Source organism: Schistocerca piceifrons, chromosome X (genome assembly GCF_021461385.2).
Source record: "Schistocerca piceifrons isolate TAMUIC-IGC-003096 chromosome X, iqSchPice1.1, whole genome shotgun sequence".
Classification (NCBI taxonomy): Eukaryota; Metazoa; Arthropoda; class Insecta; order Orthoptera; family Acrididae; genus Schistocerca; species Schistocerca piceifrons.
The window spans coordinates 283860849-283887931 of NC_060149.1; the positions used below are offsets into that span (position 1 = coordinate 283860849).

General features: G+C 41.7%; 1 non-coding gene across 1 annotated transcript; it reads right to left on the reverse strand.

The window, feature by feature from the left end:
• Positions 1–6086: 6086 nt before the first annotated feature.
• Trnas-cga lies at positions 6087–6161 on the reverse strand. The gene has a single exon. It is a non-coding gene; the product is annotated as a tRNA-Ser (tRNA).
• Between the last annotated feature and the right edge of the window lie 20922 nt (positions 6162–27083).

Consider the following 27083-nt stretch of genomic DNA (forward strand, 5'->3'; position numbering starts at 1 on the left):
AGCTACGGTCGCAGGTTCGAATCCTGCCTCGGGCATGGATGTGTGTGATGTCCTTAGGTTAGTTAGGTTTAAGTAGTTGTAAGTTCTAGGGGACTGATGACCTTAGAAGTTAAGTCCCATAGTGCTCAGAGCCATTTGAACCATTTTTTTGTGGTGCTACAGAAGAATGCTGAAGATTAGATGGGTAGATCACGTAACTAATGAGGAGGTACAGAATCGAATTGGAGAAAAGAGAAATTTGTGGCACAACGTGACTAGAACAAGGGATCAGTTGGTAGGGCATATTCTGAGGTATCAAGGGGTCACCAATTTAGTATTGGAGGGCAGCGTGGAGGGTAAGAATCGTAAAAGGAGACCAAGAGATGAATACACTAAACAGATTCAGAAGGATGTAGGTTGCAGTAGGTACTGGGAGATGAAGAACCTTGCACAGGATAGAGTAGCATGGAGAGCTGCATCAAACCAGTCTCTGTACTGAAGACCACAACAACAGCCCCTTCATCTGTTACGCAATCTACCCAACTGATCTTCAACATTGACATTTCAAGAGCTTCTATTATCTGCACTACATGCCGTCCACGTTTCACTTCCACACAAGGCAAGGCTCCAGATACTTTCGGTAACGTCTTCCAGACGCATACATTTATATCCTTTCTACATTGGCAATCGTCACTTAGCTTGCTGCCCAAATATCAAAACTGTTCGACAACTTTTTGCGTCTCATTTGCTAAGTTAATGTGCTCATTCTCACTCACATACTACACTTCGTTACATACACTACTGGCCATTAAAAATGCTGCACCACGAAGATGACGTGCTAGAAACGCGAAATTTAACCGACAGGAAGATGCTGTGATATACAAATGATTAGTTTTCAGAGTATTCACACAAGGTTGGCGCCGGTGGCGACACCTACAACGTGCTGATATGAGCAAAGTTTACAACCGATTTCTCATACACAAACAGCAGTTGACCGGCGTTGCCTGGTGAAACGTTCTTGTGATGCCTCGTGTAAGGAGGATAAATGCGTACTACCACGTTTCCGACTTTGATAAATGTCGGATTGTAGCCTATCGCGATTGCGGTTTATCGTGTCGCGACGTTTCTGCTCGTGTTGGTCAAGATCCAATGACTGTTGGCAGAATATGTCGTCGGTGGGTTCAGGAGGGTAATACGGAACGCCGTGCTGGATCCCAACGGCCACGTATCACTACAAGTCGCGATGACAGGTATCTTATCCGCATGGCTGTAACGAATCGTTCAGCCACCTCTCGATCCCTGAGTCAACAGATGTTGACGTTTGCAAGACAACAATCATCTGCACGAACAGTTCGACGACGTTTGCAGCAGCATGGGCTATCAGCTCGGAGACAATGACTGCGTTTACCCTTGACACTGCATCACAGACAGGGGCGCCTGCGATGTTGTACTCAACGACGAACCTGGGTGCACGAATGGCAAAACGTCATTTTTTCAGATGAATCCAGGTTCTGTTTACAGCATCATGATGGTCACATCCGTGTTTGGCGACATCGCAGTGAACGCACATTGGAAGCGTGTATTCGTCATCGCCGTACTGGCGTATCACCTGGCGTCATGGTATGAGGTGCCACTGGTTACACTTCTCGGTCACCTCTTGTTCACATTGACGGCACTTTGAACAGTGGACGTTACATTTCAGATGTGTTACGACCTATGGCTCTACCCTTCATTCGATCCCTGTGAAACTCTACATTTCAGCAGGATAATGCACGAGCGTGTGTTGCAGGTACTGTAAAGGCCTTTCTGGATACAGAAAATGTTCGACTGCTGCCCTGGCCAGCACATTCTCACCAATTGAAAACGTCTGGTCAATGGTGGCCGAGCAACTGGCTCGTCACAATACGCCAGTCCCTACTCTTGATGAACTGTGGTATCGTGTTGAAGCTGCATGGCCAGCTGTACCTGTACACGCCATCCAAGATCTGTTTGACTCAGTGCCCAGGCGTATCAAGACGGTTATTACGGCCAGAGGTGGTTGTTCTGGGTATTGATTTCTCAGGATGTATGCACTCAAATTGCGTGAAAATGTAATCACATGTCAGTTCTAGTATAATATATTTGTCCAATGAACACCCGTTTGTCATTTGCATTTCTTCTTGGTGTAGCAATTTTAATGGCCAGTGGTGTATGTTTTATTTTCGTTGATATTCGTCTTATAACTTCTTTTCAAGATACTGTAAATTTTAGTCAGTTGATCTTCCAATTCCTCTGCCGTCTCCCAGAGAAATTAAGTGTCATCCGTAAACCTCATACTTTTATTTCTTCTCGATGAACCATAACTTCCTTTTCAAATGCCTTTTTTGTTTTCTTCACTGCTTATTCAGTGTACGGTCAAAATTACATCAGGGGTAGGCAACAACCCCGTCTCACTACTTTCTCAACTACTGTCTCCATTTAATGTCCTTCGACTCTTATCACACTTAATGCACCCTGTATTTCATCTCTACTGATTCAAAAACTTCAAGGAATGTATTTCAATCAACAGTGCCATAAGCATTCTATAAACCAATAACTGCTGTAATCCTAGGTTTGCCATCGTTGATAAATCGTAGTGTCATTAACGTCTCGGCTGTTCCTCCTCTCCTCCGGATTCCTAATTGATCTTACTCGAGGTCGGCTTATATCAGTTTTTCGTGCTTCTGTAAATAATTCGTGCCAGCATTTCGCAACCACGAATTATCGGACTAATGGGTTGGTAAGCTTCACACGTATCAGTTCCTGGCTTCTTTGGAACTGGAAATACCATACGCTTCTTGAAATCAGAGATCATTTCACCTCTCTCAAATAACGTGATCACCAAGCGAAATAGTGTTTTTTCGTGGTACCATCTCCTAAGGATACATTTTTATATTTTCTTTCTTCATTTATTAAATTTAATACCTCATACGACCTGGACTCGGAGATAATGCGCCACATCTGTCTCGTACCATTCACCCGTTCGCTTCCTATTAGTACCCATTACCCTATCTGCCGATACCACTAACTCACCCACTCCAGAATCCAACACCTTAGCACAACGTCATAGCAGCACCAGTCCATCACCAGCCATACCTTGTAGGCCACCCTCTTTTCCCAGTCGCCGCGTGGGGTAGCCGTGTGGCCTACGGCGCATTGCCACGTTTCGCTCGGGTCCCCCCGTCAGAGGTTCGAGTGCTCCCTTGGCCATAGGTGTGTGTGTTGTCCTTAGCGTAAGTTAGTTTAAGTTAGATTAAGTAGTGTGTGAGCCTATGGACCGATGACCTCATCAATTCGGTCCGACAGGAACTCAATCGCATTCGGGAGGACGACGGTTCAAACCCGCGTCCGGCCACCTTGATTTAGATTTCTGTGATTTCCCTAAATCGCTTCAGGCAAATGCCGGGATGGTTCCTTTGAAAGTGCACGGACGATTTCCTTCCCATCCCTCCCTAATCCGAGCTTGTGCTGCGTCTCTAATGACCTCGCTGTCGACGGAATGTTACACTAATCTCTTCCTCCTAATGCTCCCCCCAATTACCCCCATTCAGGAACGTCGCTCTCACTGAAAACACCCGCTGAAGCTCCCTTCAGCCAGTGCATCCATTGAGGGAGCGTCATCATGGACGCCACGGAGATTTTCGACAGGATCAAGGTCCATTGTGACAAACTGCAGCATAGAACCAGAAGCCGTATTCTCATTGGCAAATTATTGTGGCAGTTCTGAAAACTAGTCGTAGTTCTCGTACAAATGGTAACACTGATTCGCATGGATGCGTGGTAACTAGAATCTTCCCAATGCTATAACTATACGATAACATATGTTTTTGAGTGGGGTTCACCTTTAGCAAAACACTATTTTGCTTTTGTCCCGGACATGTTTCACTGCAGTTGCAGCATCAATGTTTTTTTTATTGTTGTGGCTATTAAGCATAAGGATTGTTCTTCACTATTTAAATACATACAAATATTAGTTCCTAAATCGTAATTACAGGTTTTTGAGGGGCACATAAAATTGTGTATTGATACCTTCTTACCACATGGTGTGGTTTTCCTGCTGTATTACATTTTTATAGTGTCTGTTTTTCTTTACAGTTCGTCACCTGAAACTATATCCAGCTTAATGTGGGCAAAACATTTACGCAAAATTACGATTTCCAAACTGTTGTGGCAATGTCTGAGATTAATCATTTATGTGAAAGGTTGTGTGTGTGTGTGTGTGAATCTATTTACATTATGTTTCACTTACGATTTCTTTTTCGTCATCTTCTTCATTGTCAAGTTCAGTGTTTTGAGTTGTCACTATCACTGTCGCTGTCTATCAGATGTGCTTTTGTGCGTTGGGAGTCTTTTTTAATTTTGTGGTTCAGGTTATCTATAGTGTTTGTGTCATATCAATTCTCTACAGCTATTTGTCTGATTGTCTGTAATTCATTGTCATAGTTGCTTTCAATGAGTGGAGTTTTGTTCAGTATGTGTAGCATATATTGGAAACCGTCTAGTTTGTGTGGAGTCGGATGATTGTAATGTTTGTGAATGGTTGTACTGGTGGTGGGTGCTTTCCTGAATATGTAGAATTGGTGTTGGTTGTTGTCTCTGTATATTGTGAGGTCAAGGAAATTTAACATTTTGTTGTTTTCTGTTTCTAAGGTGAATTTTATTTTTGGGTAGACTTTGCTCACATCACTATGGAGTTGTTGGATGCGACTTGATGTTTCATCTAGAAGGCATATGACATCATCTACATAACGATACCAATATATTATCTGGTATTGTTTGGGTTCTTCTATTGTTTCAAATATTTTATTTTCAATCTGATTAAGAAAAATGTTGCCTAGAAGTCCACTGACTGGTGACCCCATTGGAAGTCCATCTTCTTGTGAGTAGAACTGATTGCTCTGTGATTAGTTTTAGAATGCTAGCTATTTCTTTTATGTGGGGTTTGGGAATTTCTGCCTGTTCCTCTAACTGTTGTTTGATAATGTTGATGGTTTCTGTGGTGGGGGTATTGGTGTACATGGATGTGATGTCAAATGATGTGAGTGTGGCTATTGTGGGTACGTTGATGTCTTTGATTTTTTGTATCAGCTCTTCGGTGTTATGCATGTATCTGTTATCTGTGTATGTGTATGTGTAATCTTTCTGTACGTATGTGTGCATTTATCTGGCTAAGTGGTATGTAGGTGCACTTCTGAAGTTGACAACGGGTGATCTGAATGCTCACCTTGTGGAGCTTTAGTAGGCCGTTCAGTGTGGGTGCTTGGGGGTTCTTTTGCTTCAGCCATTTCGCTTTCTGTTTTGTGAATATGTGTGAAACGTTTTTTAGAAGTGTTTGTGTGTTTTTCTGGTATCTTTGTGTTGGTTCCCTGGTTAGCTTCGTTATGACGTTGTCTTCCAGAAATTTGTATTCATCCTGTTTTATAATTATCATGGTACTGCCCTTGTCTGCTCTTGTAATGAGGGCCTCGTGGTTTTTAAGTTTGTTTTTCATTTTTCTTCTTCAGTTTTTGTTCCTGTCAATATGTTGTTCTTGTTTTCCTTGATTGTGTATCTTATTTCTTCTGCAATTCTCTTGTCAGACCTGCATTGATGTTTGGATTACTGTTTCGTTCTTGTTGTTTTATGATATATTAACTTTCTGTGATGAGATTCTCCACTGCCTTGTGTGTAATGTGTGTGTTGACATTGTATTTTTGGCCTGTTTCTAGAAAATTTATTTCTTGGTTAGATAGCTGTATGTCAGTAAGGTTGACCAGACGTTTGTGGAATGTGTGGTTTGTTTGCTTTCTATTTTTATGTGGAATGATTTCATTTTGTTTTAAGAGGCATTTGGTTTTTATTCATGTTTATGTGTTTTGTTTGACTTATTCATGATATAATTAAATATTTCAGAGATTTTGATGTGATTTCCTATTTCCAGGTGAATTTTGAATAGTTCCTGCTTTTTTGTATGTAGGTATCTAATTTCTTGCTTCAGCCACTCAATTTCAGCTTTGTGTTTGGCACGGTGGGCTGCAGGTGACATACTGTTTACATTTAAGGTATATAATTAGGTATTACATTGAAACTTCCTGGCAGATTAAAACTGTGTGCCCGACCGAGACTCGAACTCGGGACCTTTGCCTTTCGGGGGCAAGTGCTCTACCAACTGAGCTACCGAAGCACGACTCAGGGCCGGTACCCACAGCTTTACTTCTGCCAGTATCTCGTCTCCTACCTTCCAGAAGTAAAGCTGTGGGTAGCGGGGGTGAGTCGTGCTTCGGTAGCTCAGTTGGTAGAGCACTTGCCCGCGAAAGGCAAAGGTCCCGAGTTCGAGTCTCGGTCGGGCACACAGTTTTAATCTGCCAGGAAGTTTCATATCAGCGCACACTCCGCTGCAGAGTGAAAATCTCATTCAGGTATTACATTATGTGAAAGACAGATTCTGTTGAATTTTGTATTTAAAATAGTTTGATGTAACTTTGCTGTGGTGTTCCGGAATTTGTTGTTGAGCTTGCTTGAAATGTACGATATTAAAGGTAGCTAACGACAAATTCGTGCACAGAGGAGAATCATTTCTGTGACAGAGGAATGCTTAAGTCGGACTTCGCAAGGATCAGAGAAGGAACTGTAGGTTTGCCTCTGTTGCTTATGACTTTCACTCACAGAATCACAGAACTATGGAAGGCACGAACTGCAAAGTGGTTTCCTTTCTGTCGTTCGCCCACGGCACAAAGCGTTATTTAAATTATTTTCTCGTTGATGATGTCCGAAAATTTGGAAGTTAGACTTCTACGTCACGAGGTACCGTCAGGAATACAAGTACTGTCCTCAAGCATTGTTACGTCTCAAAGACCTGAGCAAGTGACGATGGAATGCAAATGCGACGCCACTTGTGCAAACTGTGACCACATGCACCTTAAACCGCGCTTTTACCTGCACTTACGCTTAAACTAAGAGGGCGCCCTGAAACGTAAGGCCTCTGAATTTCTTATGGAAAACTCCTGAAGCTCCTTAAGCTTTTCAAATGAATCAAATATTATTAGCATTCTACATCTTTATTCTTCATGTCAACTTATTTGCAGCCCTCTTCCGCTAGAGCACTCCGAATTGTAGTGTGTAACGTGGCGGTGTGTAGCGTAACTTTGTCGGTGCGTAAGAAACAGCGTGCTGTAATCGAGATTCGAATTCGAAGAGATCGTCCGCACATTGAGCACCCTCCCCTTCAACATGATAGTGCTACACCACACACGAGCGCTGCGACATCTGCAACAATCTGACGCCTTGGGTTCACTGTCATCGATTATACTCCATACAGTCCCGACTTGGCCCCATCCGATTTTCACCTCCTTCCAAAACCTAAAGAACTCCTCCGAGGACTACACTTTGAAAGTGATGAAGCGGTGGAAACAAAGGTGAGGTTGTGACTCCTTCAACAAAGTCAAACATCCTACAGTGACAGCATCAACAAGCTGGTATCTCGTTTGGAGAAACGTGTTCGTCCGCAGGCTTACTCTGATGAGAAATAAATACGTAGACGTGAAGAATAAAGATGGTGAAGGTTCATTATGTTTCTTTTATTCAAAAACTGTAAAAGATTTAACATAAAAATTCGGAGGCCTTACATTCCGGTAGACCTACGTATATAGTCATACTGCCCAGTAAAGATTACTAGCTCCCGATTTACACAACAGAGTGATTTAAACTTTAGCCGTCCGGGGTGGCCGAACGGTTCTAGGCGCTGCAGTCTGGAACCGCGCCACCGCTACGATCGCAGGTTCGAATCCTGGCTCGGGCATGGATGTGTGTGATGTCCTTAGGTTAGTTAGGTTTAAGCAGTTCTAAGTTCTAGGGGACTGATGACCTCGGCTGTTAAGTCCCATAGTGCTCAGAGCTATTTGAACCATCTGAACCGTGCCTTCGGGCTCGATTCAAGCTTTCGCTAACATCACTTAATTTCGATCTATATTTTCCGAAAATTACAGCCACAAGCCCAAAATGGTACTGTTTTACTGATTTTAGTGTTATAAAATCATGTTTGAAAACATTAGTGACAATAAAAGTTTTAGTAAGGCCTGGACACGTGGTCAGAGAGCCATATTTTCAATAGACACGATATGCTCGGGAAACACATCTCCACTTAAGCAATGTCTAGCGTTAAAACCACCAACATTAAGTCACTGAGTTCACATGTGAACCAGTCGATAACTAACCACAAACCTGCTTTGGCTTGTGATAGTGCATCTGCTGCCAGACTGATACAACGTACTCAACAAATAAGCGCGTAACATAAAAAATGAGAAATACCAATAAAGCAATACATGTACAGTATTTGTCCAAGTTTAGTTGAGTTAGTTTAGGTACTTGCATACTTCATGGATCATAACTGTGGCCTTCATCAAACACACACACACACACACGCACGCACACGCACACGCACGCGCGCACACCCACCCACACACACACACACACGCTAACGCACGCGCGCACACACCCACACACACACACACACACACACACACACACACACTATATTATTACGCATTCTGAATTCCTTCTCTGGAGAAGCAGTCGTCAACCCGTTTTGATTTCCGTTGTGTTTGAAGATCTTCTTCTTCCTATCCAGTATTAGACGCAATCGCCTATTACTGTCTCAGTCCATTTCTTTGTTGGTCTTCCTACATATCTCCTATCTCTGGGTTGGTATCCGAAGATTTTTGGTGGAATCCAGTCGGTTTTCATTCCAAGTCATTCCAAGATGTTCTGTAGTTCTGTTTTGTGTTGAGAAATGGTTTTACTTTGAGATCCTTTAGGATGTCATAAGATCTTTTCCTATCACATAGTGTGCAAACGTACCTGGGCATCTGCAAACAGTCGTGGCTATTTTGTCTGTCTATCTTGATTTTATTCTGGGCATTCTGTCTCTATTCGCTGATGTTTCTGTTTATATATGCGTCGAACTGAAGCAATGAAAGGCAATATATTTGTCTAAATTCTTGGCCATTGTGTTTCCATTCAGTCAGCTGTTGTGCGGTTCTGACTGCAGTAACATTGTGGTTGCATATATTCTGAACTACTATTCGTAAGAAAAAGTTACTTTCTGCCAGGGTTTCTCAAAGTTTTATTCTTTCGACTGTATCGAAAGCTTTCATAAAATCAACAAATTCGAGGTGTATTTTCAGACTAAATACCTTCCTTTTTGCAGTTAGAATCCTGAGTGTGATGTAGTCACCTGCACATGATCTGTCTTTTCGGAATCAATTCTAGTCTTCTCCTAAGAGTGATTCATGAACTGTTTGTAAATTTGATTTTATGATGCTGGAACGTATTTATTTGTAGTTACTGCAGTCTCTGACATCAACTTATTATTGACTGGGCTAACAATTGCTATCTGCCTTCTTTGTTGTGAAGTTTCTTTTCTCCAGATTCTGTTCATACAATTCACCAACTGTTCCTTGAATATCCTGGCATTTAACTTAAAAAGTTCCATATTAATGATATCACATAGAGAATCTATTACTTTCACAGGACTCTAACTGATTATAACTTTTTATAGTGGTTTTCACCTGGTGTGTTAGTGTCTGCTAGGTAAATTTCCTCTGGTTAATCTGCAGTCTCATTCTGGGTCATAGTGAGACCCTTGTTTCATACTTATATCTAGGCAGTACATTATATGACGACACAGAGAATCATGAAATATGCTAATGATGAGGAAATACAAAATTTGGCATAAACTTCAGTAGAATATTAAAACAGAGACAGAGAGAGAAGATATTTACTGGCGAGGCAGATATTAGATGAAATTAACTGGCAAGAGAATACAGTATTTGATACAAAACACATTTAGTTCCAAAATGAGTAAAGTATATAGTGTGTGAGCTTACGCAATTTTTTAATAAATAGAGCTGTGGTGTGAAAATGGAGGGCCCTGGTTATATATATTGCTCTGTGATAGGCAGTAAAAATATTTCCAACAGTGTCATCTTGCAGTCTTTTAATCACTGTGATGGGCTAAAAAATGTTGCCCACCAGCGCCATCTTGCATTTTTAAATTTACTGCCATCTTGTTGGATTTATAAAATTGCCGTCATCTGTAATTTTTAATTTTCCTCCCATCTGCGAACTTGATGACATAATTTAAAATATGTGTGGCTTGTGACATCATATTCATGACGTCATGCATAAGGGTGTGGCTTGTGATGTCACAAATATGAACAAAAAAGACTGTGTGTGTGTGTGTGTGTGTGTGTGTGTGTGTGTGTGTGTGTGTGAATGCTTTAATATGGAACCGATTTACATTGAAAGAGAAAGTTCCAATGTTGGCCACTAGGTGAAAATCTTGCGTTGTACAGCATCTCGTCGACGTCTCCGGCGCTCGTATTGAACAAACTGTGTAAGCAATGGCTAATAATAAATTCAACATTATGTATTTTCCGCTTGTTTGGCTTTTTCTGCCAACGTCCCATTCCAAATACATTACATATGGAAACATTTCCATTCGTCTTTCTCAAATTCATAGCGACAGATCTCCACCTGGTGGCCCTGACTGGAACTAATTACTTTTCCAGCGTAAATCTGTTCCTCATTAACGCATTTATGACGATTTGCTGACATACGATAATTACAGGCCAGACTCGACCTCTGTGAGCAGCTGCACTTTAATTATAACCGCCTGGCATATGTAGGTCATCTGGGCACCCGATGGTTAGATTACTTGCACCCTGGCTCGAAGTTAGAAGCTACCATGTCGTTAATTTTCATCAGTTGTCCATCATGCTCACGTAGTACTTGAAGAATATAGTAAGCATTGTCTATCCAGCGCTTACCCAAGCGAATGGCACCAAGTGTTAATTAAGTGAGGGACACAGTAGTGAAGACACTGGACTCACATTGGGAAGGAGTGTAGTTCAAGTATGGATCCATGTGACTAGAATTTGGTTTCTCGTGGTTCACCTAAACTGATTTAAAGTTATGTAGGAATGGTAGCGTTGAGGAGAGTGCTGGTAATTTCTTCCCCCTTCATTTCGCATGAGAGGTTTTTCGGCATCTCTAATGACCTCATCAATGATGTGAGACTAAACCAAATTCTTCCTTACTTAACTAGTAGAGAGTTGGTATGATGGCAAGAACCCCCTCACAATGAAAAAATCCAAAGTATTTCATCCACTGCTGCACCTAAGCTGAAAACTTCAGAATTGAAGTCCCCATATCTACAAGTCAATTTCGTCCAGATGTTTTATCTTTGTCTAACATTTTCTAGCAAAATCGTAGATGTGATGAAACATTTCTAATTCCAGAGCTTACTGTGTTGTTAGACATTTATGGTTTCTAAGTAAACTTGTATCTTAAGTTTGCTTTGCGCAGTAATGGCAGATAAATATTTAAAAAGCACTTTACAGGACATTGAGCTTACAAGATCTGCTGTATAGCTCGACAGACAGAGATGCCACGTTTTCGCAGATCCTTTGGTGTTGCATTAAAACTCCGCTATTTAGGTTGCTCCTTATTCTTCATTCAATAAAGAATATCTTACAAACAAAAGAAATACGTCACTAAAAATTGTTTTAACACCCTACTTAGGAGCATTAGCTGTGTAATATACCGCTGGCCGGTGTGGCCAAGCGGTTCTAGGCGCTACAGTCTGGAACCGCGCGACCGCTACGGTCGCAGGTTAGAATCCTGCCTCGTGCATGGATGTATGTGATGTCCTTAGGTTAGTTAGGTATAAGTAGTTCTAAGTTCTAGAGGACTGATGACCTCAGCAAGTAAGTCCCATAGTGCTCAGAGCCATTTGAACCATTTTGTAAAATACCAGACAATCCCAAAGTTAGGGAAAACAACTGAATTGGCAGAGAATACTTGCATTATAAAAAACCTGATGTAGTCCTTTAATTTCTATGAAAAATGAATCGTGCAAACGGGAATACTTTCCTGTTGCCGATGTACAGGATATAAAGGGTATAAATGCAGATATTTTTATTGGTGACTGAGAACAATATACTGAACAACATTACATCAGCATTTACTTATTTTTGCTGTTAGGAGTATCATGTTTTAGGTTTGTTAGTATCTCCAAGTACATGTGGCGAGAGCAAGCCATTAATGCTAAGTTTCCGCTGGGCAGCAGGTCAGGTGGTGGAGTGTGGACACGTGGATGCAAAATGGTTAGGCTATACTGACAGGCGTAGTCCACTTAGTGGTGCAGTTATAACTATGCAGGAAACACCAGGACATAAAGTTTGTGACGTGTTTGTGTTAATACTGTTCGATGTAGAGAAAAAAAACAATCGAAACATCGATGTGTGTACCTATTAAGGTACCACATATAAAAATATTTGCACTTGCACCCGTTACAACCTGTGTTAATGGTATTTTAGTTTTCCTGTTAGTTTTCGTCAATCGTGTATAGCAGTGGGAGGGAAATCATTCAAGTCCGTGGTAGTTCCTACTTAAGTGATATAACTGTATAGTTCAGTACTACCTCAACATGCTTAAATTAATCCAGGAACGATGACCAGTGGTGTCTTCTGTCTGCTGCAACGTAAATAATGTATTCCATCGAATACGTTATAGTGACAGATATCCACATAGAAACAATGAATGCAAAAATACAGGGTAAGAGGAACAGTAGAATATCAAAGTCATTACTATAAAATAATTGTAAACCATCAAGTATGTGTGGCAACGGGAACTGCGTTACGGTCTGCAATGCTCAAAAGAATTGTGAGCCTGCAATGATCTAAACGTGAAAGATTATGTAGGCTTCACGCGGATAGAGAACATCGATCAATAGAACACTGATTTGCGAGTCGAGAATACCAAAGTGACACTGAAAATCTGATTTTCACTGCATAGCGAGATCCAGTTCTCTCACTTTTCTTTTTTCTTTTCTAATAGGTACATGTGATGGGACTGCCACAGTGACGGAAGTAATAGACAGGAGACAATTTCTAAAATAATGCTGGAAATAAAATCAGCTACAACGATGACAACTGCAGCAGGTCGAACGTAAAAGTTAAGGTCGCTGCTGATAACCTTTAGCAAGTCAACCGGCTATGATAAACTTACCTTTAGTAGTACATGAAGCATAGGAAAAGACTGTTTGGGATTTTATGCTCCCCCGTCGTATTCACTTAGATCAGAGATCAAATCCTTGTCCTCGCCATTGTCATACAGCTTTTGTGCAGTTTTCCAAGTCACTTCGAGTTAACGCTGGGATGTTTACCACCGCAGTTTAAAACAAAATAAAACCAGATAAATAGAAAAGAGAGGGTAAGTTACGCCAGAATTATTTCCCTCACTGTAGAGCTCCGTTTCCAAATATTGGAAAGTTAAGAGCTATTCTTCATTGCTTGTTAACATTTTGCGTAAAGAAAAAAACTGATCCGAACGTGCTGTGCCAACCATTACGTCGAGGGAAACAGAAAATGATTGCAAAGAAAAGTAAGACAAGTATGATTTAGCGCCCTTTCTACAGACGAATTCGTTATACTTTGCGTATATGCAATAGATTTCACCAACTGTCAGAGTTCAGTCGAGAGGAGCCTCTTGTAGCTGTAGGTATAGGAAACATGCAGCAGTCCTCAGAAGTTAGGAGGCCTAGGTCAGTTGCAAAGTCTAACAGAAAGAAGAAGATTATGCTGCTAGGTAGTTCGCACGATAGAGGTGTGGATCAGCAGTTACAGGAATTGTTGGGGAGTGAGTACCAGGTCACCAGTATTGTGAAGCCTAGTGCAGGGTTGACTCAGGTGACTGACAGCATAGGTGAGTTATGTAGGAATTTTACGAAAGAGGATCACGTAGTGATAGTAGGTGGAGCAGGGAACAGTCTTGATAGAGACAGGGGATATGATGTAGGTGGTGACCTGGTAAAGATAGTTACTCAAACTGGTGGTACTAATGTGCATTTTGAGCAACTGTTTCAGCGTCACGATCAGCATCATCTTAATGCGGTTGTGGGGCGCATTAACATGGGGCTGGAGAGGGCGCTGGTAGCAGAGGGCATGGGTCACATTTCAATGGTGAGCGTTGGGTCTACCAGTAGATAGGCTTTCACTTGGCATGGCCTGTACCTCAATAGGTATGGGGAGGGGAGGCTGGAAAAGCTTATAGGTGACAGTGTAGTGGGTGGTGGTGGGATCACTTATGGAGATATTCCTGTAGTGGTTGGTGTTAGAGCTGCGCCTCTTTCATATTTCATCAAAATATAAGAGGTAGAGGAGATAAAGTTAGTGAACTGCTTATAGAAGTTGACTCTGAAATTGTTGGTATATCGGAGCACCACTTAAATAATTTGAAAATTCAGAAGCTTCCTTTACCAGGATACAGATTAGCTGGTTGTTTTTCAAGGAGTTCCTTGCGTGGCGAGGGAGTGGCTATGTACGTAAGAAACAGTATTCTTTTTGAGTACATAGACGTGTCACGGCACTGCACTGAACAGGTATTTGAATGTTGTGCAGGAGCAGTTGAATTTAGTGAAACTAAACTTCTAATTGTTGTTGTTTATAGCTCCTCTAACTATGACTTCAGAGCATTTCTGCTCAAGGTAGAGAGTGTTCTTGATTCACTTTATAGGAAGTACCAGAAATTAGTTATATGTGGTGACTTCAATATAAATTTTGTATATGATGGTGCAAGAAAAAGAATGTTGGTAGACCTCCTAAATGCATATGATCTGATGCAGACGGTGTTTTTTTTTCAACTAGGGTGCAGGGGAACAGTAGCACAGCCATAGACAATATTTTTATTCATTCTTCATTACTAGATGGGCATTCTGTTAGTCAAAGGGTGAATGGGCTTTCAGACCATGATGCACAAATTTTAACACTAAAAGGTTTTTGTACTCAAACAAATGTCACATATAAACACAAACTATGTAGGAAAGTTAATCCAACTGCAATACAGAATTTTTTAAACTTCGTCAAGGAGCAAGAGTGGCACAATGTTTATAGTATCGATAACATAGATGACAAATATAATGCTTTCCTTAACACATTTCTCATGCTCTTTCAGAGTTACTTCCCATTAAAACGTTCTAAATGGGGTAATAGCAGTAATAGGCAGCCGGGTAGCTGACTAGAGGGATAAGGATATCATGCAGAACAAAACGGGCATTATATTATAATGTTAGAAGTAGTCACAATCAAGCTACAGTAGCCCATTACGAACAGTACTGTAAGGTGCTTAAAAATGTTACTAGCAAGGCAAGGAGTATGTGGTATGCAAATAGAAATGCTAACTCACAGGATAAAATTAAAATCATATAGTCGGTTGTGAAGGAAGTGTCTGGTCAGCAGCACAAGGTCAACGATACAAAGTCAGTTCGTAGTAAAAATATTTCTCTTACTGATAAATCAGATATATGTACAGTATTTAACAATCATTTTCTGAAAATTTCTAGCGAATGAAATAAAAATTTAGTTTCTTCAGGGAATCATATAACTTTCTTGGCAAATGCCTTTCCGAGACTGATGTCTGAAATACTCCTCTGTGATAGAGGGAGATTGTGTCAATAATTAAATCACTGAAGACTAAGGACTGTCATAGATACGATGGAGTGCCTGGCAGAATATTAAAGTACTACGCTGCACATGCTAGCCCTGTATTTAGATATATTTGTAATTTTTTCTTTAGGAATGGTCAGTTTCTGACCATCAGTGTTTGCTAAAGTTATTGAAAAGGCTGTGTATGTAAGGATAATTGATCATTTTATATCACATGATTTGCTATCAAATGTATAGTTCGGCTTTAGAAGTCGTTTAACAAATGAAAATACTATGTTCTCTTTTCTCTGTGAGGTACTGGATGGTTTAAACAAAAGGTTTCGAACGCTGGGTATATTTTTTGATTTAACTAAGGCTTTGATTGTGTTGATCACAAAATATTGCTCAGGAAGTTGGACCATTACGGTATATGGGGACTGTGATGTGGTTTTTGAGAGGGGTACGATCAAGTGGGGGGGGGGGGGGTGATGACACTAGTTTGGTAGTAAAGGATGTTTTGTGCAACATTGGCTCGGTTTCAAATAGTGCACTTCATGAACTAAGTTCATGGCTTATAGAAAATAAACTAACGCTAAATCACAGTAAGTCTCAGTTTTTACATTTTATAACACACAATTCAACAAAACCTGACGTTTTAATTTCACAGAATGGGCATATGATTAGTGAAACTCAACAGTTCAAATTTCTAGGCGTTCAGATAGATATTAAACTGTCGTGGAAAGCCCACGTTCAGGATATTGTTCAAAGGCTTAATGCTGCCATTTTTACTATTCGAAGTGTATCTGAAGTGAGTAATGGTTCGACACGAAAATTAGTCTACTTTGCTTATTTTCATTCGCTTATGTCGTATGGTATTATATTTGGCGGTAACTCTTCCCATTCTAAACGGATATTTTTGGCTCACAAACGGGCAGTTCGGGCAATAAGTGGTGTAAGTTCACGAATCTTTTGTCGACCCCTGTTCACGAGTCTGGGCATTTTGACATTGGCAAACATATGTATTCCTTACTGACATTTCTTGTTAACAATATTAGCTTATTCTCAAGAATAAGCAATTTTCACTCAGTTCATAGTCGGCGGAAATCAAACCTGCGTTTGGATTGTACTTCCTTGTGCAGGATGGTGTACAGTATACTGCTGCATGCATTTTCAATAAGCTACCACTCGAATTTCAAAATCTTAGCAGTAATCCACTCGCTTTCAAGTCGAACTGAGGAGTTTCCTCATGGGTCACTCCTTCGATTCAGTCGAGGAGTTCCTTGAAAAATTAAGTTGATTCTTGTTGTATTGTTGATTGCGTTTTCTTAAACTTATGGATTGACCTTTTTCGGGTTCATAAACATTTTATTTTTATCTGTTATTATTTTTATGTTGTAATCTCATGTATTGACATGTTCCACGACCTTGGAGATTTGTTCCTCAATTTGGTCCTACGGAACTGGACGTGTAAATAAATAAATAAGAGAACGAGCACGCACTCGGAAGAAGGAAGATGCTAATGCCCTTAAGAAAGAATCGTTCCAACAGTCATCTTAAGAAATTTAGGAAAGCCATTGAAACCTAAATTTAGATAATTGGGCAGCGAACTGAACCCTTCATCTCCGAAACGAGGTGAGTCCTGTGTTATCTCGTTCAGTGAATGGCAAAGATGACGGCAGCGGCTTGGTCACGTTCGGTGCAAAGTCACGTGGGGGAATTGTTTACAAATGAGACCTGTAGCCATTCCTGACACCGGCGCCCCTCTTTGAAACAAGTTCTGGTTGAGATAAATTTGGAGCAGTGGCCGATACAGTGCCCGACCAGGCAGAAATAAGCGCGGAGCACTCCAGCGTAGCTGACGTCCGCAACAGAGCCGTTTGGGCTGCGCAAGGCGCCGCCAAGTTTTACGAGGCTACTGCTGGCTCTGACCGTATTTGTCTGCATTGCCAGACAGCTCGTCGACTCAAAGAGCTCTCGGTTCTGGCTGCGACAAATACAAACACAGGACATATCAACGAGTACCAAAACAAGTGAAGCATGCAATGGCCTATACTTTATGTTTACGAAAAGTTCAATAGTAACGCAGAAGCCATTATGAAATGCTGCAACCTAAGGTAGACAACATTTACTGGCTTGAGAAGTTTTGGGTGTTAGATACATTAAAGCAGTGCTCATAAGACTTCTTAGATTTAAAGATTCCTAATGCTTGTTGTACTAGGTACCAGACGGATGGGAGATCCCACCTGCAGAATGGTGCGAATGTTCGATATTTCTTGAAAAACTTAGCTGCACTGTTACCGGGAATACAATGCAGCTTCCAACCCTGACACTCGACCGTGCAAGCGAAGACACGATTATTTTATGATTGCGTAACTAGCGATGATTTGTACAAACTGTCCAAAAACATCAACAAACCTCATTCGCTGACCTGACATCAACATTTTATGCAAGAGTTATTAGTCATGTGGCCGGCAAAATGATATAATCGCTAGTATCTGTCAGATAAGGAAGATGCTGCTCGATACCTCTGCTACGTCAAGAATCCTATAGGCTTGTTGGGGTAGTAAAAGCAGTCATAGGACCGTTGAGAACTAAGTGATATGAGGTTTATCACTGTTGTGGCTGATTTTATTTCCAGCATTAGTTTCCAATCGGCTTATTGTCTTCTACGAGGGTATGCTGAAAAGTAATGCTACCAATATTTTTACATGCAAACTTTGAAAGCTTTTGAAATAAAACAAACGTTATTAACATTCTACATCTTTATTCTTCATGTCTACATATTTGCAGCCCTCTGCCGCGAAAGGACTCTGAAATTTAACGAGTAAAAATTAACGAGAGTTGTGTAACATAATTACGTCGGTGCCTGAGAAACAGTGTGCTGTAACCGAGTTCCGAATTACACGAGTTCTTCTACACGTTAAGCACCATGATAATGCCAGACCACACACGAAAGCTGCGGCATCTGCAATAATCCGACTCCTTGGGTTCGCTGTCATCGATCATCCTCCATACATTGCCGACTTGGTCCCATCAGATTTTCATCTGTTTCCAAAATCTAAAGAACACTTTCGAGAAATTCTTTTTGATAGAGACGAATATGTGAAACCAAAGATGAGGCTGTGGCTCCGTCATCAAAGTCAAACATTCTACTGCGGCGGTATCAAGAAAGTGGACTCTTGATGGGAGAAATGTGTCAGTTGCCAGGGGGACTATGCTGAGCAATAAATATGTAGACGCGAAGAATAAAGATGTAGAATGTTATTAATGTTTGTTTTATTTAAAAATCTTTAAGAATTTTCACATACAAAATTCTGAGACATTACTTCCAGCTCGCCCTCGTACTTCGCTATATACGTATATCACTCAAGTTGGAACAAACATAGGCCTATATGATTTTCATCCCAATCTTATACACTATAGATGAAAACTAGAAGAAATGGTAGAATACCAATAATACATCGACAACAGGAAAGTTTTCCTGTTAGTGTAATTCAGTATTGACAGAAATTAATAGAATACTTGAGATTTTTTATGTAACCTTCTCTCTTACTTTTGGATTATCCGGTGTATTACACAACCAACTAATACTCATAAAGAAGGTGATAAAACAATTTTCAACGATGTCTTCGTCTGTTCACAAGATATTCTTGATTGAAAGAAGAATATTAAGCTACTTAAAAATGAGAGTTTTAGTAGCAACAGCAAAGGATCTGCGAAAACGTGGTATCTCTGCCTGTCGAGCTATAGGGCTTTTAAGTTCAGTGTCCTGTAAAGCGCTATTTAAATATTTTTCTGTAGCTACTAACAACTGTTTCGCGTCAGCGGCTTTAATTGAATACTACACAGTCGACACGAGGCAGTAGATTCACATCGTGTACGACATGCTTCCCATGTTTCCGTAGTGTATCGAATGCTTTCTGATTCTATAAATTAGACAACCTCCTTACAGTCTGTTTCATGGCAACCACAGTGGAAGTGTTCCTGGAAGAGGTCACAGTTCACTCGAAACAGTAGGCTATTCAAGTGAATAAATTTCTTACTACTAGCTTACTAATTGCGCAAACTCCGTTTTGGAGGACTGGCAAGGCCACTAAATTTGCCCCATATGAACCTTGTCAAGAATAAACAGAACAAGTCTGAGAGGGCAGTTCGCATCCAATAACATGTATCTAAGGATGTAAGAAAAATGTGAGTAGTTACTGAAAGAAGGTAGTTCAAGAGGTGAATATCCCCACGACGAAACGTTGTTTGATATGGGGCGCTATTTTGGACTGCATAGGAATTTAGGAGGAGGTCGGTTGTGGCTGTGTGTAGGGAACCATCCTGGTATTTACCAGAGGAAACGTAAACCTGTACGGTATAACGGGCGTCCTCTCTAACTCACCAGGGAAACTCCCCAACGCACCCCCGCAGATTTAATGATAATATGTCCCAGTGGACAGCCCGTCAAAAACTGAACACAGATCACGCATGAAAACAGCAAGATGGTATACTGAACTGTGGAAAAATCAAGCAAAACAGAAACAGAGAACGGTTCAAGGAGAGGAGCTTGATAGAGTTCAGTGGTGCCGGCACGGTGGGTCAGCGTATTCGGTCAAAGGTTAGCTGCCCTCTGTAATAAAAAACTGAGTGAACGAATGGACGATGAACTTGAACAGTTTTCATGGGACTTCCGCAACGAACAATAACGAACAAAATGAGATCAGAAAAGAAAGTGGTTAGTAGTTACGGTGTTGGATTGCCAAATGGGGAAGCGCCGTGTTCAAACCTCACTCGTGCCGCAAACTCCTTTTTTTCCGCTGTTCGTTGTATTCAAATTTGTGTCTGTGTCGTCCGTTTGCAACAGCGAGGTGTAATTACCGTTGATTCTGCGCAACTACACTATTAGCTGCCGAATGAGAACCGCAAACTTTAAATGACAATTCGATGAGTCAACCGAATCCTCGACCGGAAAACACGTCTCGTGTGTCATACACGGCATTAGTGACAGTACGTGTGTGTCACATGATAGGAATCTCTTACCGACGCACCTAATTTCTGCGCCTGGTGATTGAATGAGCTATAGCGTCCTTGTCCGATTTAGGAGTTCGCACGAATGTGAATGCGATCACTCCCAAGGAAATGATGAAACCATAATAGTTTGTCATATAAGCTGCAACAACGAACGCAACAGTTTTAGTCACACAGTTTCTCTGTGCTCTCTCAAAACATATGTTTTTAACGTTTTGAAGTTGAGTTCCGTTTTGGAAGTTTTGGCTCTTGAATTACTTTGTAACACAGTTCACACCCATTTATTTGTTATTTCCATTTCTGTGAGACGCCTATATAGTATCTTGCCTGCTCTCACTAGTCACCACGTTTACTTGCGACGGTGTCTTATTCTTACCACATGACTCATATTCTATAACTAGTGTATGGTACACGACTACCAAGACTATAGAAAGAAAACAAACATTTCAGTGACCGAACGGACAGTTTATAATGATTAAAAAAATTGAAAATAAATGACACGATAGAATTTCGAACTTGGTTCGTCCGCATTACATTTTGAGAACGTGACCACTTCAACACAACTCCACGGCTGCTGAACCGCACACAATATTCCACTTATTAATCTTAGACCGTTCACTGTTTTTATTTAGTTTTTTTTTCATATTTCAGTACACTTTCGTCCTGTTTTCATGCTTGATCTGTGTTCAGTTTTTGACAGGCTATCCACTGGGCCGTCTTACCACCAATCGAGTTTCCCTTGTCAGTAATAGCGTAACGTCTTAAAACGCTGCTTCGCCTCACTCGTCACGAGTACAGAGATGACGTGAGTGAATATGTCTCCGTAATTCTTCTGCTCATACCCAGAGACATTTTATCACTATACAGTCACTACACTGTCACTTTAAACGCGAGTTTCTAAATGGAAGAAAGGCTTTTGAATTTAACTAAATTATTCAGAGCAAGCGCAATACATTCTAGTTCTCTCAATTTCAATGATCTACATTTTGTGGGTACATTATTTTCATTTATTTTATTTGCTACCATTTTCAATGACCTGCACTCAGTTACTCAGGCAGGTCGTGTTTTCACAATATTAAATCGTACATTCACAGAATGCGAAGTTTATTTGACGTCTTCTTATTTTTTCGATGTGTAACAGTGTTGCAGCTTTAAATATTTCAAAACATCAAACCAGTTTGGCAACAGGAATACTTAAAACTAATAATTTATACAGGGTGCTACAAAAAGGTACGGCCAAACTTTCAGGAAACATTCCTCACACACAAATAAAGAAAAGATGTTATGTGGACATGTGTCCGGAAACACTTAATTTCCATGTTAGAGCTCATTTTAGTTTCGTCTGTATGTACTGTACTTCCTCGATTCACCGCCAGTTGACCCAATTCAAGGAAGGTAATGTTGACTTCGGTGTTTATGTTGACATGCGACTCATTGCTCTACAGTACTAGCATCAACCACATCAGTACGTAGCATCAACAGGTTAGTGTTCATAACGAACGTGGTTTTGCAGTCAGTGCAATGTTTACAAATGCGGAGTTGGCAGATGCCCATTTGATGCATTGATTAGCACGGGGCAATAGCCGTGGCGCGCTACGTTTGTATCGAGACAGATTTCCAGAACGAAGGTGTCCAGACAGGAAGACGTTCGAAGCAATTGATCGGCATCTTAGGGAGCACGGAACATTCTAGCCTATGACTCGCGACTGGGGAAGACCTAGAATGACGAGGACACCTGCAATGGACGAGGCAATTCTTCGTGCAGTTGATGATAACTCTAATGTCAGCGTCAGAGAAGTTGCTGCTGTACAAGGTAACGTTGACCACGTCACTGTATGGAGAGTGCTACGGGAGAACCAGTTGTTTCCGTACCATGTACAGCGTGTGCAGGCACTATCAGCAGCTGATTGGCCTCCACGGGTACACTTCTGCGAATGGTTCATCCCACAATGTGTCAATCCTCATTTCAGTACAAATGTTCTCTTTACGGATGAGTCTTCATTCCAACGTGATCAAATTGTAAATTTTCACAATCAACATGTGTGGGCTGACGAGAATCCGCACGCAACTGTGCAATCACGTCATCAACACAGATTTTCTGTGAACGTTTGGGCAGGCATTGTTGGTGATGTCTTGATTGGGCGCCATGATCTTCCACCTACGCTCAATGGAGCACGTTATCATGATTTCATACGGGATACTCTACCTGTGCTGCTAGAACATGTGCCTTTACAAGTACGACACAACATGTGGTTCATGCACGATGGAGCTCCTGCACATTTCAGTTGATGTGTTCGTACGCTTCTTAACAACAGATTCGGTGACCGATGGATTGGTAGAGGCGGACCAATTCCATGGCCTCCACGCTCTCCTGACCTCAACCCTCTTGACTTTCATTTATGGGGGCATTTGGAAGCTCCTGTCTACGCAACCTCGGTACCAAATGTAGAGACTCTTCGTGCTCGTATTGTGGACGGCTGTGATACAATACGCCATTCTCCAGGGCTGCATCAGCGCATCAGGGATTCCATGCGACGGAGGGTGGATGCATGTATCCTCGCTAACGGAGGACATTTTGAACATTTTCTGTAACAAAGTGTTTGAAGTGACGCTGGTACGTTCTGTTGCTGTGTGTTTCCATTCCATGATTAATGTGATTTGAAGAGAAGTAATAAAATGAGCTCTAACATGGAAAGTAAGCGTTTCCGGACACATGTCCACATAACATATTTTCTTTCTTTGTGTGTGAGGAGTGTTTCCTGAAAGTTTGGCCGTACCTTTTTGTATCACCCTGTATACTAAGAAGATAGAAAATTAGAAAGATAGGAAAGAATTTAGGTTTATAGAATGCCACCGATGCTGTCCAGGAGGGAGAAACTCTGAAAGTCATAGAGCCTCTTGTTCTTGGGCAGGCACGCTCGATCAAGTGCTATTCCACATCCGAGGCCGGGACGGCAGCAACACATTGCGCCTCACGCCCTCAAATAGCGTGAATCTCTCTCTCTAGGCTATGTTACTCTGCACGGTAATGTGTGCTGTCCTGCATTTCTACATTTATATAACAATATAATATCAGAATATGTAAGGTACGTCATAATTAATGGTGTAAATGAGTACAGTTGAGAGTACACGACACGACAACAAAAAAAGCCTCAGTAAATACGCGACTTTCTGTTTACCAGCCACTACTGACGTAATTACTCGTAAGCACTGTATGCCAGTCCGTGGTGTTGTCTTGTTTACATTTTAGAGACGTGGAGTTATAAACAGAATGGATGCGACTATACAGTACACAGAGTGCCACCCACGTCAGTTGGATGGGGAGTGTTATTTTTGTCGTACGAGAGGTGGTGGTAACATGGAACGTTACAGTAACGCCGGCCGGATTGGTTTAGTGGTTCTAGGCGCTACAGTCTGGAACCGCTCGACTGCTACGGTCGCAGGTTCGAATCCTGCCTCAGGTATGGATGTGTGTAATGTCCTTAGGTTAGTTAGGTTTAAGTTGTTCTAAGTTCTAGGGAACTGATGTTCTCAGAAGTTATGTCCCATAGTGCTCACAGCCATTTTTGAACAGCACATACATCCATGAACGAGGCAGGATACGAACCTGCGACCGCAGCAGCAGCGCGGTTCCGGACTTTATGATAGGGCTAAAGGCGATGCACGGGAGGCAGCACAATTGTACCAAGAAGCATACTCTGCCCGAAGGCACCCCGAAAGTCGAGCGTTTACAAGGGCCCACCAACGCCTCCGAGAAACTGGACGTTTTGCACTTGCTGCGGGAGCAGGTAGGCCTGCATGAAGTACGTTTTGCTTGAAGAAGTGGGACTGTAAATAGTCAAACAAAAAAATGGCTCTAAGCGCTATGGGACTTAAGATCTGAGGTCATCAGCCCCCTAGACTTAGAAATACTTTAACTAACCTAAAGACATCACACACATCGATGCCCCAGGCAAGATACGTACTTGCGATCGTAGCATCAGCGCGGTTCCAGACTGAAGCGCCTAGAACCGCTCGGGACAGCGGCCGGCTAAATAGTCAAACACTCGCCAGGAATCTTGATAACGAGACTTGCTACCCAAATTCCTGGAATGAGCCCAGTAATGTTTGGAGAAAAATGCATCGCAATGCAAAGTACTCAAACCACCTCCAAAAAGTTCAGTGGCTTAGTGAAGCGGACTTTGCTCCTAGACTAACGTTCTGTGAGTGGTCGCAAGCCGGACGGTCTGAGGTGCCTTGCCACTGTTTGCAAGGCTCCCCCCGGCAGAGGTTCGAGTCCTCCCTAGGGCATAGGTGTGTGTGTTATCCTTAGCGTAAGTTAGTTTAAGGTGGATTAAGTAGTTTGTAAGCCTAGGGACCGATGACCTCAGCAGTTTGGTCCCATAGGAACTTTCCACCACCAACATCACCACCACACAGTGGTTGCAAAAAAAAGCTGCGGGCAACTCTCTGTTCCACAATAACATTTTATCTACAGTTCAAACAGGGTTCACTCGTGATAGTGTGTTTAAACTTCGGAATACCGCGGAAGGGGAGGGGGGCACTTTATGTCCACTTTTTGCAAATATCGTATTTAGTTACTTTATACTTTCAAATTCTGAAAGTATTTATTGTTTATAACGAATTCTTCTAGAGAACTGCATACATGTTTTAGAGTTTCCAGTGAAACTTAACCCAAAAATCTAACTTTCAGTGGTACATGTCCCTTTCAAAATTAATGTCGTATTCAGTATTTCCAGGTTCAAGGCCTTAATTACGCGTCAATACCTATTTGAAAAGTATGCTGAGAGTAAAAAATCAGAAACAACCAACGAAATTTGCATTTCAGTTATTTTTTTGTGGTTATGAAGTCGGCTGTGCACGTTATTGAAAGGGCGTTGGTGTTGCTAACAGTGTGCTGATAGGTATTTTCGGTGTCTGGAACCTGATTAAACACCAGTGAGTCTTTGAAAAGTATGATGTTAATATAATTCAACAACAATCAACGTATTTTTTTAACTTTTTTTAGGGGGAGCATAAAATGCCCTCCACCCCCTCCCACCGGTAATGCACCTCATGAAAAATGCATTGGTGTTGCTAGGGCTAATTAGCACAATGCTTACGTTTGGAGTCATCTAGGCTCCAATTCATATGTTGTTCACGAGTCACCACATTAGCGACGTTTCTCATTGAATGTGTCGTTAAGGGGTATAAGGTGAGCATCTTATTGGGCCATACATGATACCAGACAAACTAAATGGACGACGTTACATTCTATTTCTGATCCTTCATCTTGCAGGATTGCCTGAAGATGTTCTCTTAGAGCAACACTAGAGGATTTGGTGGATGCGTGATGGAGAACCGGCACATTTTACTGATGTGGTGAGGAGATATCTAACGCGCCGACATGTCCAAAAATTGTGCAAGGAGGACCTTTACCGTGCCGTCCTAGATCACCTGATCTGAATCCCATTGATTTTTATGTTAGGGGCCACCTTAAGGGTGTAATGTACGCCACTCAGGTTAACACGGTTGAAGAACTTGAGCAGAGACTTGTCAATGTCAAGATTTTCGAAATGATGGAGGGACGTTTGAAATAATTCGAAACTCAACGCGGCGACGGGTACAGGCCAGCGTCCGGGTTCCAGGACGATACTTTGAATACCTCCTTTAATTACGAGTGCAGTCATGTAACTGTTGTCATGATCATTCAAAACACCCGCACGTTTACCGAAGTATCTGTAGTAATGTTTCTTAATGGTGTACATCATTGTTACATTTTCCTAACTCGAGTGACGTTTGCACAAAATCAAGTCAGTGGTAGCTGGTAACCACAGAGTAGCAATTATCTGGCAATAGATTTGTTTGCAGACCGATATTTACTGATGTTTTTTTCTAGTATCATGTACTTTCAGCTGTATGCGTTTATGTGCGTTTACGCCTTTACTTATCACACAACTGGCGTATCAAACCTATATTCTCAGAGTACAGTATAGAAGCCTTTGAAGAAGACAATGTCTGACATGCTGACTTCCGTACCAACCTGCTATTCAGTGTGGGCGGAACTCGATCGGAGTAGCATCACAGGGCGTTTTAAAGACGACGAATGGGGTGCGGCTACGGGGTGGCGCCGGAGCGAGAGAGCGATCGGTAATTAATTTTGGAGCGGAGAGGGGGAGGAGTGGGGTTTTACGTCCCGTCGCCCCCGGTCGTTAGTAGTGCCGCCACGTCCCACGCCCCCGCCTCCCGCCGGAAGCCTTCTGTAGAGCAGCTTCCGCAAGCAGCATTTACTCTCGGGTAATCACTCAACGCCCCTAGTTCTCCCTTGCGAACTACACAACTTAATCTGTTCCTCGGTAGATATTTCCGAGACACAAGCGTGTCTTCTATTTTCGCCCTGGGAAGTTTCTTAAGATGTTTACGTTATTGACAAAGAGAAACTGTAGTTTGCAGCTGATTGCTACATTGACAGCTCCATGTTTCCTGTTGCTAATTAATTCGCGGTTGTTTGTATGGAATATAATACTCTCTGGCTCGTGAACCAAATTGGGGACCGTCGCAGTTGGGAAGTCCGTGCAAAAATTCCAGAAGTTGAGCACGGCTTATTGCTGAAGCAATTACACTGAAGTAAAC